The 5732-nt window shown below is 44.2% G+C and overlaps 1 protein-coding gene across 1 annotated transcript in view; it reads left to right on the top strand.

Moving 5' to 3' along the window:
• The window catches only part of LOC102378337 (collagen alpha-1(XXIV) chain-like), a 182087-nt gene that overhangs the window by 15033 nt on the left and 161322 nt on the right, over positions 1-5732 (top strand). The gene's annotated exons all lie outside the window — the stretch shown is intronic.

Here is a 5732-nt window from a genome sequence, read left to right as displayed (position 1 = left end):
GCTCCCGCCAGCTGCTACTCACCACTTCCTTCAGTGTTGTACCTCATTTGCATATAAACTTTTGGAGCATCCCAGGACTCATGACAAGACCACCCAGACATAAGTGGGCGCTAATTAGCATACAGATCATTTGTGGGGGGGTATCTGGAGTGCACACACACATACTAAGCAGTGCTGAGCTGTGGACTCACTGTGGCTTGAAATGCTGTTGATTCTGGTGGGGCCCAGCCCAATGAGCTATGTGGTAAATCATGAGCCTTTGGTTTTTGACTAATATACATAATTTGTCCTATATATAAGTAGGTGCCAAAGTGCTGCTCAAAACCGGGTTTATTGTGTACCTGTGCTAAAACTTGCAGCTGTTTAAAAAAAAAAAAAGAGAGAAATGCATCAATTCTGGATAAACTAACTGCATGGATACTATATGCAAAGTGCTATAGCCATGTTTAGTTTCAAGGTTGTTGTTTTCAAATTTGCTCCTTACTTCCACGTACTCAGGGAGAGCAGGGTCTAACAGTAAGGAGTGGGGGAAGAGGTTGCCAGGGGAAAAAGTTGGGGGAAGTAGAGAGCAAAGGGGCTACCTGACACCCCAGATTTCTAGCAGTAGGAGAGGAGCAAATTCAAGGCAGACCTCCAATAATTAGATTCTATATCTGGAAAATTATAACAAATTTATAAATTTTCCATATATACAATCTAATTATTGGGTGCTGTCTTCTATTTGACTAAATATGGTATTTAACCTAACAACACTAGTAATTGCCCGTGACACTTTTTCTCTACAGAGCTCAAAGCAGAAAGTCTCATTTTATGGGAATAAGAAAGTAAACAGAGAAAGTGAGCCTATGTGACTTGCCCCAAATCACCCACAAGTTAGTTGCAGAGTAGCATATCCAGATATCCAGGTCATCTTACTCCCAGAATTGTGCCTATAGCTAGTTGAAACATTTATCAAAGTTTTCCAGGGGAAAATGTCTTCTTCTGGGTCAAAATAGACAATCTGCAGAAATCTCTATTTTGACCAGTTTTGTGATGTTTTGTTGATTCCCCCATTCCAAAGAAAAACCAAAAAAACCTGTTGCAGTTGTTGGTTGATATTGTATTGCAGTGGGGTGCACAGAAGAAAAGAGTTTATATGTTTTCATTGAAAGCTCTCACATTTTTAAGAGTTTAAACAAAAATGAAAACTCTCTTGTTTTTTTGTCAGCTTTGTTTTGTGTGAGCAACAATCACTTCCTGACCAGCTCTAGCAGTTCCCCACCCAATGGACTAAGTTGCCTCTCACATTCAGTGAAACTGGTCTTTTTGTAGGGCCAAAAGAGGCCTCTCTTTCCATGTTGTCTCAAACTTGAGAAATGTTTATAATATGACAAAGCTTTTTGTGTTCTGATCCTATGAGTAAGAAGACTACGATGTTCAGGCACTGCTCTTACTAACTGGATTAGACTTGCTTGAGAGGAAAAAATTCTCGTGGTTGTTGTGTTATTCTCAAAAGACCAAGGAGTTAAATTTAAAAAATGATAAAGCTTGTTTATTCAAAGTGCCTTCTTAGCCTACTGATCTGCTGTCCCTCCCTGCAATTCCCTGGCCAATGCAACAACTTGTACATAACATTCTTAAAGGTATCCATATACCTTCCCCTTTTACATGTAACATATCCCCATGTAATACTAACATTGGAAGTCTAATTCAACCCATTGTTAAAGCACATTTTAACAGGTCTCTATTAGTCTGGGCATTTATAGACATTCTCGAAGAGGGGGCGGGGAGGGGAGGAAATGCTTTAATTAGCGAGTCGCGCTAATAAAACTACCCGAACGTCACGTGTATCAGCATCCCTGCGCTGAAAAATGGCAGCAGGGTGCTTTGAACTAAAGCTCATCAAACAAACTTTAGTTTAAAGCACCCCACCACCATTTTCCAGCATGAGGACACTGATGGATGTGAATGTGTGGTTAGACTGTTTCCTTTGGTGAATCTCATGATGCTGCTTCTTTTCTCCCCTTTACGAGCTGCAAGCGTCATCTATTTATTCTTAATACTTGTCTGTCCAGTGTGACTACTTGATAGGATCTGGGAGATACTTGATGGGAAACTAGTGTTTTTTGTTTCCACATTCATCTGTCTGAAATAAGCACCATATCTTTGCTGTGAAGTTGAGGTAACTCCCTGGAACCCCTGTCCTAGTACCATTTTTATTTGTTTGTTGAATTTTTAAATGTTTTCACATATTGCTTTTTATTCTGATGAGCATCATCCAGATTTGGCCAGATTTGGTTTTGAGTTTCCTGTTAAACAGCATTTCTGCTGGGGACAATAGGTGTTTCCCTGCAATTTAAGTGTGACAGGTAAACATCAGTATGTGAATCTATAGCTTTTTTCAACAATGTCTTCACGATTTGTATTCCATTTTCCACAAAACCTCTGGATTGTGGGTATTTAGGATTTGAAGTGTTGTGATGGAATCCATATTTTTTTACAAACTCTTTAAACTCAAAACAGTTGAATTCAGGTCCATTGACTATTCTCACAATTTGTGGAATCCCATGTCTAGCAAAAATGGATTTCGTGTGAGTTATGACATGGTTTGCTACCGTGCTTTCGAGCAATGCAGTTTCAGGATAGCGGGAATAATAATCCAGCACCAATACATGTTTTTTCCTTGCACAAATGAATAAATCAATGCCTGCTTGATACCACAGACCTATGGACTCCTCCATGACCATCGTAGGCTCTTTTCTTTGTGCTGATCTGTACTTCAGGCATGTTGTACAAGCCTTTACAGTATCTTATATGTCATTATTTATGCTGGGCCAATAAATATAGAGCAACCCTTGCTCTCCTTTTGCATTTTTTCAATGCTCCTCATGTATTCTGTTTAACATATATTTCTTTAGCATTGCTGGAACAACAAGTTGTGAGCCTTTGAACAAAATGCCATCCACTACTAACAGTTCTTCCTTGAACCAAGAGTAGAGTCTAGGTATGTTTTTCAAGACAACCAGCACAAATAGCTGTTATCACTTTTCGCAATATGGTGTCCTGAACAGTAGCTTCTGCAATTAGTGCCCACATTTTATCTGTGGCAGGTATCGTTCTTTTAATGAGACTTAACATGTGCAGTGACTGAGTCTGACATTCTGTCATTTTCCTTTGTGTCATAGGCTCTGGGCAAAGTATCTGCAGTAAGTAGATGTTTTCCTGGCATATACTATATGTGTAGATCATACATTTCCAGTTGAAAGAAATGTCTCTGTAACCTGGGTGGCATGACTAATAACCCTTTTTATTGCTATAGTTACCAAAGATTTATGATCAGTTTCACTGATGATCAAGGCCCCTGTGGTGAGGGAGGGAGTGGGGCTGGGGCAGGTGCTGCACAGCCAGGGCAGGGCATGGGACGAAGCCATGAGCGGCTCAGCCAGAGGCTACAAGGAGGGGGGTGGCTCCCACTGCTGCGTACACCACGGGAGGGCATGGGGAGGGTGTGCCCCCAGATCTGCACAAGGGATGAGGGCAGGCTGCTTCTGTGGGGGGGAAGATCAAGGCCCCAGCAGTGGAGGAGGGAGTGGGGCTAGGGCAGGGGCTTTCCAACCAGGGTGGAGCAAAGAATTGAGTTGTGCAGGGGGGTGGCCCCTGCTGCTTTGTGTACCCCGGGAGGGTTTGGGGGCATGTGCCGTGGATCTGCATGCAGGGCATGGGTGGGCTGCCACTGCAGCACCAGGCTCTTCCTAGAAGTGGAGCTGGGCCGGGCTGCGATGGGGACGGGTGGTGGTGGCGCTGGGAGGGAGGGTTCATAGATTCATTGATTGTAAGGCCAGAAGGGACCTCAGAAGATCATCATGTCCAGCCCCCTGCACCAAGCAGGAACAATAACTGGGGGTCACGTGATTCCAGCAAGGTGACTGTCTAGTCTCCTCTTGAAGATTTCCAGGGTAGGTGATTGCAGCACCTCTGGAGGAAGCTTATTCCACAGTCTCGACATCCTGACTATGAAGAAGTTTTTCCTAATGTTGAGCCTGAATCAATCTTCCAGGACTTTGTGGCCATTACTCCTAGTTTTCCCCTCAGGTGCCCTGGTGAACAATTGCTCACTGAGCGCTTGATGTACTCCCCTAGTGTAATGGTAAGCTGCTACCAGGTCCCCTCTCAGCCTTCTTTTCCTCGGGCTGAAGAGTCCCAGATCTCTTGGCCTTTCCCCGTATGGCTTGCCTTTTAAGGCTCTGATTGTATGGGTGGCTCTTCTTTGGACTCTCTTAAGCTTGTCCACGTCCTTGTTAAAGTGTGGTACTCAGAACTGGATGCAGTACTCCAGATGTGGTCTCACCAGTGCTGAGTAGAGGGGAAGAATCACCTCCTTGGTTTTGCTGGAGATGCATCGATTGATGCATGCCAGAGTATTATTTGCCCTACTGGCTATAGCATTGCACTGCCGGCTTATATTCATACTGGTCCCAGGTCCCTTTCATTCATGGTGCTAGTCAGTTTGGTGCCGCCAAGCCTGTAGGTGTGTTGGGGGTTGCCTGTCTTGATGTGGAGCGCTTTACATTTCTTGACATTGAACTTCATCAGGTTCCAATCCGCCCAACTTGCTAGCCTGTCTAGGTCTGCCTCTTTCTGTAGCCTATCTTCAAGTATGACCACACTCCCCCATAACCTGGTGTCATCCACAAACTTGGCCAGTTAGCTTTTCACCCCCACAGCCAAATCACTAATAAAGATGTTGAAAGGTACTGGACCAAGTATTGACCCCTACAGGACACCACTGCCCACTTCTCACCAAGATGACACAGATCCATTCACTATGACTCTCTGGATCCTATCCTGCAGCCAGTTTCTCACCCACCTTCTCGGAGTTAAGCCCACAATCCTCCAATTTTCTTGCAAGGACATTTTGGGGTACTAGATCAAAGGCCTTTTGGAAGTCAAGGTATACACTGTCAACCTGCTCTCTCATGTCCAGGTGGCGAGTTACCTGGTCATAGAAGGAGATGAGGTTGGTAAGGCAAGACCTTTCTATGATGAAGCCATGCTGGCTGTTATTCAGAATCTTACCTTCTGCAAGCTTATTGCAAATGGACTCCTTGATGAACTTTTCTAGGATTTTCCATAGGATGGAAGTTAGGCTGATTGGCCTATAGTTACCCGGACCCTCACTCCTGACCTTCTTGTGGATGGGCACAACACTGGCCCTCTTCCAGTCCTCAGGAACTTCTCCAGAGTGCCACACGTTGTGGAAGAGTTTTGCCAGGGTTTCCACATTAACTTCGTCCAGCTCCTTCAGTGCTCTCAGATGAAGATCATCTGGTCCCACTGACTTGTATATGTCTAATTTTTTTAATTGGTCATACTCTAATTCTACAGCAATGGTAGGAAGACTATTATTCCTACCGTGCTCATCCTCTACTCTACCTAGCGTGGTTTTCCCCTTAGTCCAGTGAAAGACTGAGGCAAAGTAGTCATTCAGTTGTTCAGCTTTCCCCTTGGTACTGGTAACCAACTCTCCTGAGTTATTAAGCAATGGCCCCACACTCCCATTTGTTTTCCTCCTGTTCCCTATGTGCCTAAAGAAGGACTTCTTGTTCTCCTTGATTCCTGTTGCTAATCTAAGTTCAGCCACTGCTTTAGCCTTTCTTATCTGTTCCCTGCAAATGTGGGCCATCATGGAATAGTCCTCCTTGAGGCACAACCTGAGCTTCCATTTTTTTATAAGCCTCTAGGTTGGGGGGGGG

Source organism: Alligator sinensis, unplaced genomic scaffold (assembly GCF_000455745.1).
Source record: "Alligator sinensis unplaced genomic scaffold, ASM45574v1 scaffold32_3, whole genome shotgun sequence".
NCBI classification, from domain to species: domain Eukaryota; kingdom Metazoa; phylum Chordata; order Crocodylia; family Alligatoridae; genus Alligator; species Alligator sinensis.
The sequence above is the reverse complement of the archived record's forward strand: the minus strand, read 5'-3'. Positions and strand labels throughout refer to the sequence as shown.